Raw genomic sequence first — 13,875 nt, forward strand, 5'->3', positions numbered from 1 at the left:
CACAACTGATATACTTTGTTTCCTGGGTCCAAAGAAAACTATAATTTTAACACATATCCAATATCTCTTAAAATGTGCTCTGACTCATCTTCCAAGCTCCAGGCCCTATGTTCCTGCTGTAACTTTGATATCTAAATACATGTTAATGCCTCAGGGGAAGTGCGCTTGGTTAGAGATGAGTCCTACTTATGATATGTAATCTCCATTTGTTTCCCTTCTCTTTATGAGATATTTCTGGTACATTCAACAAAACTGGGTACATATACACAATGGAATACTATGGGGCCATGAAAAAGAAGGAAATCTTACCTTTTGCGACAACATGGATGGACCTGGAAACTATTATGTTAAGTGAAATAAGCCAGGCAGAGAAAGAAAAATATCATATGACCTCACTCATTTGAGGAATCCAATGAACAATGTGAACTGAAGAACAAAATTGAGACAGAGGAGAGATCAAAGGAATCAGAGGAAAAGAGGACAGAGGGAAAGGGGATGATAGGATGGGATAAACCTGAAGGGAAGAGGGGAGGGCACTGTAGGGAGGGGGGTAAGGGAGATGTTGAGGGAAATACAGGGGATGGGGGGATGCATTCAGGGTGACACTAGAATCTATGTAAACACAATAAATTAAAAACAATAATAAAAAAAACTGGGTTGGAAATACTAGGGAAGAACTCAGCAGCTTAGGCAAGGTGATGGGGAAAAGAAACCTTCGAAGAAAGAAAGGACCCATGAAGCATGCACAATTGGACAGAGCAGTTTTCTGCATGCTTAACCAGGTCTAGAAGTTGTTCTCTAGTGCTCCCAATTTTTGCTTGCTAAGAACCCGCAAGAAACACCCTGTTTCACCTGCAGAGTGCATGGGATGGGTGGCAATCGCTGAATGATATGTTATTGGGAGGTCATGGCAACAGGGGAGAAAGGTTTCCAAAAGGTTGCCTGTATGCCCTGATTTAGTATAATGCTAGGGAAACTTTGTACTGGCTTGAAGGAGATTGTTCTTAAATATATCAGTAGTTTGGAAATGGCCATATAAATTGTGTATACTATAGATCAAACCCTCTTCCCATCACCCCCTTGCCCCCAAAGGCTGGTTTACCAACATTACACTGACTGATTTTAAATGCTCTCTGTCTCCTTCTGGTTGCCTATGGCACTTCCTTCGGCCCTCGTCTCCCTTTATCATTACTTATGTACCTGCCATAATTCCTCCCATGTGGGCCGTAATGTTAGCATATAGTAGATGCTTAACAAATATCCCTGTATCAAAGGACCCATAACCTGAGTATTTTTAGGTTCACATTAAAACTAACAAAAAGGAAAGATAGATCTCTAATACAAGCATTTTTTCCCGTTTTTTTATTCTTTCATATAACATTAGTGAACACCTATTATTTAATAATATTCTAGGCCCTGGGAATTTACCGAATAGTAAGGCATTTGAATTTTCTTCAAGGGGTTCACACTTTTCTGAGGAAGACATATATGAATAATCATACGACTTACATCTATATATTAATAATAAAATATGAATAAAATAATTTTAACTCTGTGTTAAAGCATGAGCGTTTTTACAATGAGTGTGTTCAGAATCATTTATAAAAACATAAAATTGAATGTCAATATTTAAATAAATTCAAACTGGTTAAATAAACTATAAGAGACTAGTAAAATAAGTTATAAAATACTAATACAATAGAATAGTATGCAACCATCGAAATTTGGCAGAGTTGTACATGCTGATGTGGAAAGAATCACAAAGATATATTTCCCAAAGAAAAGAGAAGCACAACAAAAGTTGCATGTGTACAATAACAATAACCCTTTTTCATGAAAAGGGCATATATGTATTTCTTGTATTTATGGAAGAATGCTATTATATGCATGCAAAAAATAATTTAAAGGAAACGTTTGGAAAAAATTGTAGAGAGGTAGATTTTTTACATTTATATATTTCAGTTCTGTATTGTAAATTTTAGTAGAAGCTGTGGGATAGTTTTGCTTTATTTCATACTTTTAAAAAATAAATAACTCCAGAACTTTCTTTAGAAAACAGAGGTTACTTTTCATGTGTGTTTAAATTTATATAATCATTTGGTAATAATCATCAAAAATGTAAAAATGCCCATCTTTTCTTTCAGTATTTTCACTTACTAGGTATATATTCTATCAACATTCCCAACAAGGGCACAATGGCTTCTGTAAAAACATGTTTGGTGCATCAGCTATACTAATGAGAATCTGGGCAAAATGCCTATCAGCAAGAGAGGGGTTCAATGAATCATGGTACATCTAAACAATGGAATATTGGACAGTGGTTAAATATAATGAGATATATATAAATGCTCATGGTTGAAAAGTATTATAATAATTAAAATATACTTATATTGATATATAATGGAGTCACATCCAATGAGAGGATTTGGTCTTGAAGCAAATTCATACAGTGAAAATCAATTGCAGTCAATCCTGCACCTGTGTGCACTAGAATCACACTTAGCTACATGATGTTCATTCTCCACAGGCCTGGAAATTGAGCTCTCCTAAGGGATGGGAGAGTCACGGCTTGCGTCCCAGGGTCTTTCAGGGCTACGTGCTCACTAAGAATAATAGCCTGCATTCCTCTATTCACATTGCTTTCTCTTTGTATGGTTTTTGTCTGTTTTTGTGTATATTTTTATGTGTGCATTAGCTGTTCTGTAAGTAATAATGCAACTTCAATATATAAAGGTTTATATCTAGGAAAAGATCTGAAGGGCTACCCATTGAAGCATTAACAGTGCATTTCTGAATGGAAAGAAATGAAGATTTCATTTTAGAAAAAAATTTTAAAGATTTTATTTATTCATTTTAGAGAGGAGAGACAGGGAGGGAGGGAGGGAGAGAGAGAGAGAGAGAGAGAGAGAGAAGGTGGGAGGAGCAGGAAGCATCAACTTCCATATGTGCCTTGACCAGGCAAGCCCAGAGTTTCAAACCAGTGACCTCAGTGTTCCAGGTCAATGCTTTATCCACTATGCCACCAGGTCAGAGAAATGGAGATGTAAAAAATAAGAAAGACTATAATATATTTTCTTGGTGCCATTTAAATAGTTTGATTTTTGAGTATGTGTTATTTTGTACTTTAAATATCTAGAAAGAAATTTTAAAAATTGGTATGGTTAACACAAATTCAAGGATGTGTGGAAATGTATGAGACATGTCTGTGAAGAGAGTTTGGACTTGATCTTGTAGATAATAAGAATAATCTCATGGAGATTTTTTAACTTAAAGGGTGAAGTGATTTGATGTATATTTTTGGGAAGATGACATCTAGCATTGAGAACTAGGTGTGGCCCTGGTGCGAGGCAAGATGGGTTCATGGACTCATTCTCTTTTGGTCTTTATTTATAAAACAACGATGTTCCTCTATCTAGTTCTGAGTGGAAATAACTGGCACTGGACGCTCCTAAGAAGTAGAACTCAGGTTCTTTAATTACCACAAAATCAGACAAACAGTACAGGCATTTAGTCCCTCCTTCTTTCACCTCTAACGTTATTCTCATCCAACATCCTGGCATCCACTGAGTGTTGTCAGGTGTCTCGGGAAGGGGAAAATTACGTCTCCTTCTGAGTCAGACGATGGACTAACAGTGGTGAAGGCCAGAGAGCTCCCAGTACAGACTGGTTTTGCAGGAAATACAGAAATAGAACTGTAGGGTGTCTGGCTACAGTTTAGAAGTTATCATTGGAAGGTGGTGTGGGTTGTGCTCAGTGGCAGTGAATTCCAGCAAACTGAGCAGATCCTCTTGAGTTGTAAAAACCTCAAGTTTTTCACCTGGTGACATTCATAGGGTGCTAATCTCCTCTAGGGCAGGTTCAGAAGAAAATCACTATGTGAATGTAAGGTGGGTCAGAGCCCAATGGGCTACAAACCACTGATTGTGAGGGTTGCCTGGGGCAAGGTTTCCCAGAAACCCTCCGACAGAAAAAAAGGCTAGCAAGGAGGAGAAGCACCATTTGTGTATTTAGTTGAGTCCAGAATGTTGCTACCCCAGAGGTAAACACTGTCCAACAGCATGGAAGCAGGGCTGGTGAGGTCCTCTGGTTCGGCAGAACCCTATCCTAACCACAGTGAGGGAAGATCACCTCCTATCCATTGTCCAACTGAGATAGTGTTGGTCTATAAGCCTGAGGCTCACGTTAATGTCATTTATAAAGACTATTTCTCTAATTATATACTCAGCCAGTTCCTAGAACAGGCCTTCTTAGGAAGCATGGATTTTAACCAGTTCAGTCCTAGTGTTTGTCACATCATAGACAGTAAATAACTATCTTCTCTAACTCAAATCCAAGACAGTCTACTGGCCCCATCTCTTTTTACCTTTGTAGTAACTTTATTTTGTACATTTTGCTATCTTGTGTGCCCACTGACCTTAATTAGTACTACCCTAAATAGATCTTTCCAACTCTATTCATTCATTCATCTTTTTGACAAGTAGTGTATTTCTTGAGGGCTAATGTGGGTTAGGAACTATGCTAAGCACTAAGAATATTATTATGAGCAAAGAGAGCCACACTCTCTACCTTAATGTTGCTTAAAGCCTAGAGGACGACTGAAATATTAAACAGAAAGGAACACTATAAACACAAAGCCACACTGTGATGGGCAATGATGGAGTGATACAGCTGAAGTTATATACAAGGAGAATCACCTGGTCGGGAAAGTAAGAGAAGAGGTCTCTGGGAAGTTACTCTGCTGAGCTCTTCTTTCAGAGTAGAAAAATCAAGATTCTGACCTGGCTGGGTAGCTCAGTTGGTTACAGCATCACCCAGATACACCGAGGTGTAGGTTTTGATCCCTGATTAAAGCACATACAAGAATCAACCAAGGAATGCATAAATAAGGGGAACAACAAATTGGTGTTTCTCTCTCTCTCCGTGTTGTGTGTGTGTGTGTGTATGTGTGTATGTGTGTCTCCTCCTTCCTCTCACTCTAAAATCAATCAATAAATCATTTTTTTTAAAGTCAGGCTTCTGCCCAGGCTGATTGATTTTCTACCAGAAGGTGAAACAACATCTTCAAAGTCACTCTGGGAAAATAACAAAAGGGGGGGGGGGGGAGAGACATAAAGAAGTCAGGTTATTCCAGAGTTGTAGTTCAATAAAATTTGCTCAGCCATATCCACATAACTGAGGGCTACTCAGGTGGCTCTGAAAGACAAAAGGAATAAAAAGGAAGCAAACAGATGTACCCCACTATATTTGTTAAAATGTTGTTTAATATTTATATAATGTTGCTGAAAGGTATAGTCTCTTCTTTACACCTTCATCTGTGGGGCTAACAGTCAGACGGGTTTCACTTACTTTGGGCCCTTTTCCCCCTGAATGTTCTGTTCCGTGGGCAGCCTACTAAAGCCTGCTTCCAACCACTTTTCCAGTTTCTCAAGGTCCTTCAGGATTTTGATCAGCAGTCATTTCTTTTCTCCTTCCGAGGAGACCTGCTTTAAGTTGTCTATGACTAGAACTGATTCAGATGTTTAATTATAATGCTGAAAGGACTTGGAGAGGTAAATTGTCAGGTGATAAGTTCAGCTTTCTGGAATTTCCAGGATAGAACTTCCAGTCATAAGCAAGGGTGCTATTTGACCTTTCTGGATGGAGTCTGACTAACAATCTCCCTCCTCAGCAGTTGTAAGACTGTCCCACGGCGATGTGTTGCAAACTTCTCTCAGAATTCCCCGCCCCCCCCCCCCCCAAGAGAAGACTTGTGAGTCAGTGTTGGGAATTGCACAGGCAGGCTCCTTGATTTTCAGGGACATTTGTCTGGCTCACAAGCCATAAAAATAAATGCATGTTATTTATTTAAAAGAGGTACAGGGATGTGTAGATGAGGAAAGATTAAAATGGATACAAATACACAAAAAGAAACTTCCTATTCACCAGAGACCAATAAAAATGATGGCTTCCAGGGCAAATGGATGAAAAGAATCACAATTAGTTTGAACTGCTTAACATATAGTGTAAGTTATTAGATCCTATGAAAGTCACAATGCAATGGACTCACAAATTAAGCAGAGTGGTAATAAAAATAACAAATTTAGCAATAGAGCAGAATGTTCAACTTCTGCTGGGAAACTGATGAACTTTAATGTGTAAGAGTATTTAAAACAATTCCAAAATAAAGGAGCTTACTAAAATATTGAAAACAAGAAGAGATAAAGAGATGGTCTAACTATATGTATTTAAAATACATATATTTATACTTAAGTTATATATTTGTTTTTTCATATCCATTATTCTTTTTGAGCATCATGATAGTCTTTTTTTACATGTTGATATAAATTTCTCATTCTGACTATAAACAAACATGTTAATCATGAATAATTCAGAGAGTTAGAAGGAGACATAAAGTGAAAAACAAAATCCATAGGAAATTCCCAGATGAGAGCATAATTGTTAAGAATTTTATCAACATCCCTAAAGACCCTTCTAGGTATATATACATAGACATTAGCATAATAATTCTGTATTTGCTACAAGGTTGAGACATCATAATATATACACTGAGAAGGAAATTTTGTTCACTTAGCAGCTTCTCTTCTCCCCACCTTAATATTCAGATTATGGAAGTCACTGAATAGAAAACAAAAGGAAGAGGGGAAAGAGACAATAAGAGAAGTAGTTGATTCATTTTCAGGCGAAGTTAATGATTGAGACTGGAAAAGATTTGGGGGAGAGAAAGCCTTCAGGAGCTATTCCAGTACGAGAGTCGGAGAACAGGGTGAAGAAGGCGGAGTACCGGGGCTATTTTAAGCTGTGGTGCTGTGGGTTAGGAAGTACATTCCTTACTGTATTCTGAAAGTTGATAGCAGAGGCTGAAATTGCTTTGTGATGCCTTTGGTAGCTGGACTGTTGCTGTGAGCCTGTCCCTGCCCAGACAGGATGACAGCAGCATCTGGGATTACCGGATTTACACATAAATGAGATCACAGCAACTAGGCTGCTTTGTAATTATTGTACTTTATCAAATATGCCATGGAGCTTCTACTCAAGTCAACAAATTCAAATCTCCACGATTCTTTTTAGTAGATGCATAGATTCTCTTGCACGAATAAACCATATTTTTTAAACTAGTTTCATGTTGGTGGACTTAGGTTATTTCTCCTGGTAATGAACATCTTTGCATATCTTTGCATATTTATGTGACTATATCATTGGAATAGATTATTTGTTAGATATAAAATTTTATGTAGAAAATGGTATATACATTTTAAATTTTGTTACATAATGCCAACAAAAGGTCATACTGATGTATATTCCCTCCAGGGAACATTTAAGTCCCACTGCCAGACAATCGCATTCTTGTCATTTCTAGTTAGTTGGCGAGGGTTACCACAATTTTGACAAGATACCTAGAGCGTACACATGAAGAAGCTGAAAAGCAGAGAGGTTGAGGGGCTTTCATCTAACGTGGGAGAGTGATATAGTTCTAGTCTGTTGGCTTCTCTAGAGGTGTCCTATCCCTGGAAGAGACAAAAGACAATAATATCTGTTAGGCTACACAAAAAATAATGCTACCCAGAGGGGAGAGGAAAATATTTAAAACTGGCAAATAAAATTATTTCCAGTTCAACTCATCTGCATAATGGGGCACACACACCATGGTGGTGAGATGACATGTGTAAAAGTGTTTTGTAAATCACTAGTGATAGAGGCACCATCTAGGAAAATAGTTACGCCCTTTATCTGGATAATTAGGACTGAACTGTTTAGCTAATAGAAAGGAATTATATACCGTGTGGTTTGACTATGGATTTGAGTGTCATTTTTATCTTTTGCAACCTGATAGCCAAAGGAAGTATTTATTATAAAGAGTGCTGACAGGGTTAATCTGAATTACTCTTCCTTTGATACCCTGATACTAAAAGCCAGACTATCCAATCTGTACTTTCTCATAGCAAATACACTGTAGACAGTATCTTTCTCTTGTAAACCCATGTCCCCAGATTGCCTCTGACTTTGGCCCTGGAGGCCTGTTACTTCTATGCTTATTTATGCTCACTTTGTCTCTAAAAAAATGGATCCAGCTATCCCTCCCTGAGTTTATTTTACCAGCTCAGGTCCTGCTGGACTCTTAAGCACTTCAGGCACCAGAACATCTGTGTTTAACTTTGTTAGTCCCTGCCCAAGAAATGCATCCGAACTGGCAATGCTTCTGAATACACAAGTGAGACTAAATTACAAATGGAGAAAGTGTTGGAGTTAAAATAAACTCACCAGAAAAATCTGTCTCCTTCTATTTTTCTTCTTCTGTAAGAAAAACAGGAAAGTAACTTTGATCTTATTCTTAGGTGAGATTTGTTGTTTTAATCCTCCTAGAACAGTGGTCCCTAACTATTTTTGGGCCACGGACCGGTTTAATGTCAGAAAATATTTTCACGGACCAGCCTTTAGGGTGGGACAGATAAATGTATCACGTGACCAAGACAAGTGTCAAGAGTGAGTCTTAGATGAATGTAACAGAGGGAATCTGGTCATTTAAAAAAAATAAAACATTGTTCAGACTTAACTATAAATAAAACGGAAATAATGTAAGTTATTTATTCTTTCTCTGCGGACCGGTACCAAATGGCCCACGGACGAGTACTGGTCCGCGGCCAGGGGGTTTGGGACCACTGTTCTAGAAGCACTTATCCCAGAATTTCTGATCAGCAATAAAGAAAGGGGTGGGTCTAGTTATCTGATTGTAGCAATAAAGACCTAAATCGAATTTCTGCACTTCTGCCTTTGGTGTTCTTTTTTTTTTTTTTATTAATTTTAGTGGGGTGACATTGATAAATCAGGGTACATATGTTCAGAGAGAACATCTCCAGGTTATTTTGACATTTGATTATGTTGCATACCCCTCACCCAAAGTCAAATTGTCTTCTGCCACCTTCTATCTGATTTTCTTTGAACCCCCCCCCCCCCATTACCATCACACTCTTGTCCATGTCTCTGAGTTTCATTTTTATGTCCCATCTATGTATGGAATCATATAGTTCTTAGTTTTTATTTGAACTAGACTAGCACAGAAAAGGGGATTCAGGACTTCACAACTGGAGCATGCCTTGTGTTGCCTGGTTACCGGGATCTTCTGGAGATTAGATCGTCAGGATACGTATTTGGATGCACGACAAACAAACAAAACTACTTGCTCTCTCTCTGGTGGTTCCTTTGTGAGGGCAGGGCCACCTGTAAGGTTGGAATCCTAGGTGAGAGGAGAAAATAGTTTGCTAGCAGAGGATGGTGAATAGTAACTATTTTCAATTATGTCTTCCCTGGGAGGTGGTCTCACCATTTGAAAGACATGGTCAGTGAAAAAATGGCCACATTCAATATGATGAGTTTCACACTGATCTAATTTGGGGACCCTGCAATGATTTTACACAGGCCTGCTTTTCTTGAAAGGCTGCCTTGTGCAGTCTGCAAAACAAGAGAAGAGGCCCTTCTAATTCACCGGTCTTGAAGGAGAGAAAACAGAGGCAGACTTTGCAGTATCCCTAAGGAAGTCACTATAGGATTTGTGTTGGAAATGGATCTGAAAACCTGGGAGAGACCGGCAGATCAGAAATGTAGACAGATGGTTCTCCCCCATCAGCTCATTTAAAAGTGTCTCCGCTTCTGCCAATGGTCAGTTTTTAGCTAGCATCATAGTGGGACGTCCCCTTGTACTACAGGACAGAGATGCAGGCTGACATTTTCCTGAATCTCTTTCCAGTAGAATTCTAAGTTAAATCTGCCAGTGAAAGGAACTTAGGTGAGATTTGGAAGTCAGAGAGAAAAGGTATTTTTTTTCTTGTGACGGCCCAGGGTAGGGAGCTGAGATCTTCACCGATGGTCTCGCTTGGCTGCTAGGGTTCTTTAGACAGGAGCTGAGGTCATTGGCAGTGGCTTTCCTGTGATCATTGTGTCTCCAGTTCTCCTAAAGTGGACCTTTGTGCCCTCTGCTCTTCCTATTCTTTCTAATTTTCTATATTAAATATCTCTCCAGTCAAAATAATCACTTTTTCCTCCCTTAATAATCCCAAATGACAAAAAGGTGTATGTACAGAGGCTTTGGTCATCCATGTTAATAAGTATGAATTTTGATTAGCACCATATCATAGACCAATATATGGCTTACAGACATAAAAGAATATATGTGGTTTAGTTTCATTTTTATAATATTCAAAAACAAACTCATTTGTGATGTTAGAAGTGAGGATAGTGGTTATGTTTAAGGAGACAACAGTGATTGGGTATGCTATGAGGAAGGCTTGGGGTGTTGGTAATATGTGATTTCATCAACATGGTACTTTGATGTTGAGTTCCTTTTGGTTACAATTATATTTTTAAATCATTTTTTATTTTTCAATTACACTTGACATATAATATTATATTAGTTTCCTGCGTATCACCAGTGATTGGACATTATATAACTCATTAAGTGATCATCCTGATCAGTCTCATATTCATCTGACATCATACATAATTATTAGAATATTATTGACTGTATTCTTTATGCTGTACTTAACATCCCCATGACTATTCCATAACAACCAATTTGTAATTAATCCCTTTACTTTTTTTTCACTTATTCCCCCAATACCCCTCCCATCTTGCAAATATTCTCTGTATCTGTGAGTCTATTTCTGTTCTGCTTGTTAGTTTATTTTGTTTTTTAGATTTAATTGTTGATAGCTATGTATTTAACGCTATTCTATAGTTCATATTTTTAATCTTTTTTCCTTCTTTTTCTTAAAGAAGACCCTTTAACATTTAATGTAAACAAGATAATTATGTTATGCACTTTTCTTTACAGATGTTAAACTTCAGTAAGAAATTTATATAAAAGTATTTAAGGCTTGTAGAAAACTTCATTTTAAGGGTTAATCCTAAAATGACAAATTAATCATGGAGCCCCATCTTACTTTTTGGCAGATGATACAACTGATGCAGCAAGGGACCCAGGAACTTGCTCAGTCTGCCTGTATTAAGTTCAGTGTTCTATCCATTTGTAGTCTGATTCAATGTGAGAATTTTAAAGATCAGGTTTTCCTAGTTATCTTTCTACTTTTTTTTCTAATTTATAGTTAAATAAGATTAACTTTACATAAAAATAGATGAGAAAGTATTGCAAACTAATTTGTCATCTTGAGCATTACTTATAAAATACCAGACTATAGTGAAATGGTTTCTGGGTAACATAGGTAGAGAATGTTCCAACCTTTCCAAGTTTAGGATTTAGGAGCTGGAAGAGCAGCTGCCTGAACAATGTGCCTTTGTGAATTGGATGTATCAATAGTTCTAAATCAAGCAAGAAACACCTTGTGAAATATGCCCAAGAAAGGTAAAGTGGAGTATTAGACTTCCTGTAGTCATCATTTTGTAATGGACACAAAGGTGAATCACTATGTTATACTTCAAATTAATATATGTCAATCTTATTTCAATAAAAAGTTACTGGGAAAAAAAGAAGAAGAAGAAGGAAGAGGAGAAAGAAGAGGAGGAGGAAAGATATAATAGATAGTCTTTAAAACTCGCTAATTTTGTCCATTCGCCCATTTCCCACAACTTTTGTTACCACTGAGCCAACCATATTGTCATCTTCCAGGGCTTGTAATTCCTAAGGCAGGGGTCCCAAACTTTTTACACAGGGGACCAGTTCACTGTCCCTCAGACCGTTGGAGGGCTGGACCATAAAAAAAAAAAAACTATGAGCAAATCCCTATGCACACTGCACATATCTTATTTTAAAGTAAAAAAAAACAAAATGGGAACAAATACAATATTTAAATTAAAGAACAAGTAAATTTAAATCAACAAACTGACCAGTATTTCAATGGGAACTATGCTCCTCTCACTGACCACCAATGAAAGAGGTGCCCCTTCCGGAAGTGCGGCAGGGGCCGGATAAATGGCCTCAGGGGGCCGCATGCAGCCCACGGGCCGTAGTTTGGGGACCCCTGTCCTAAGGCCTAATGGGCTCACTAGCTCAGCATTACTCTCCCTGATGTTCTTGCCCTGTTACTATGGGCTGACCTGCAAATGCCCATCAAGTAAACTCTGTGCAGCAGAGACTTTCTCCAAAGGAGGGCTACTTCTGGGATAGCTATAGATTTTGTAGTTAACAGAGAATGAGAAGGTTCTTTCTGCAGAGTTTCCCCACCTTCACTAGGGCCTAGATCTCAGTTTATCCTAAGACATTCTAGGCCCATTACAACACATACCTGATTTTGAAATCTTTTAACATGTTACTTTCAGAAATCAATAACAGTGTGTGCTTTTGAGCTCCTTAGCTTTTTCTGGTCTTGCATCCAACATAATTCAGAAAAAAACCTACTTCTCATAATCTATTCATTCAACATACATTTATTGAACTTTCATTACATGCCTGACAGTGGGCGAGGTGCTGAGGTCACATGAGGAATAAGATAAGGGCTTTGTCCCCAAGAAGCTCATGATTGGTTGCAGAACAGTCATACTAAATAATAGTTTAGTTACAGGAATACATTTTGGTGCTGGTTAAAGCATATCATTTAAGTCTTAATTATGAGTTTTAAATTCTGTTTTCTTGATAGCCCTTTGCTGGTGACCTTACAATATGAGGGTTACTGCTATTTTGGATAAATGGCTTTTTTGAAAATTCACCCTGTTTGACTTTATTTAAATGTACTAAACTTGGGCATAGTTTGGGAGTATCTCAACGTATATGGTGAGAAGAATATACACATACCAAAAAATAGGCTGGAATTTCATGCTTAAAACTGATACTGATAAGAAGTCCTAGGAGTAAGGAATTGTCTGACAAGAAGCTTCTTATAATGGTGACTTTCAAACTAAGTTTGAAAAGGTTCTAAGAGAAATACTGATGTGTTAAAAGTAAGGTCAAAGATAACGTCAAATAAATTGAATTGTTCCTTATCAGACAGTGCTTTAGGGCTAACCGCTCAGAGCATGGAGAGTTAAGGGTAACTTCCTTAGATTCCGGGTTTCTCTAACTCCTCATAGCAAGGAATCTCTGTCCCAGATCAAGAGATACCCACTTCATAGTTATTTCTGATTTGTTGTCAGGGAGATAAATTATCTGCCAAATGTGATCAAAGAATTGAACCAGAAAAGATTGTTGGCCATTCAAGAAACTTTTGACCTAATTTTTATTGTTCATGGCTTTAAATGAATCAGAAATTGGTTGAAAACCCTGCTGTGGGACTTTCCTTCAGCCCTGATGAAAAGATCTGGTGATGACTATCCCAAGACTAGAAATCACAGACCAAGGGAATGGGGGTTGCCCAGCTTGAGTAAAAGGGCAGCCTCTGCTTGGCTGTGAAATCATTGTACGTGGGGATACAGGCTGAGTGCGTTCCAAAGAACCTACTTTCAAGAGAAGCTAGAAATAGGCTTATTTCTTTGGGTTTTCATAATTTTTAATTGTTGTAAATTAATTAAAAAACTAAAATAAAAATATATAAAAGGAAAAGTTTATGTTTCCAGCTAGGATTTATAGGCTATGAAAGCTCTCCGCTTCCCATGATAACAAAGGAAACAACCATACAAAATCTGAATCATACTTTTCTATGGAGCTAGCAAACAGCAGAGGAAGCCTCAGTGAGAAACTGGCTAAATAATTCTCCCTTCAAACCCAAAGAAGAGGATGGTAAGCAGAGAAGAAATAACATAAAACCCCATGTTCCTATGGTAATTGGATTCCAGGTCCCCAGCTGTGTTGGATCTAAAGGTGAACCAAAAATACCTACAATTGCAGATAAACTTTCTCTACGGACAAGATCAAAAAGATGGTTACAGGGAAGGTTGGGGCGTGCTCAACATCAAGTTTTATCAGAGAAATGATAGTAGATGTGTTCATCTTTC

This window comes from Saccopteryx leptura, chromosome 4 (assembly GCF_036850995.1).
Source record: "Saccopteryx leptura isolate mSacLep1 chromosome 4, mSacLep1_pri_phased_curated, whole genome shotgun sequence".
NCBI lineage: Eukaryota > Metazoa > Chordata > Mammalia > Chiroptera > Emballonuridae > Saccopteryx > Saccopteryx leptura.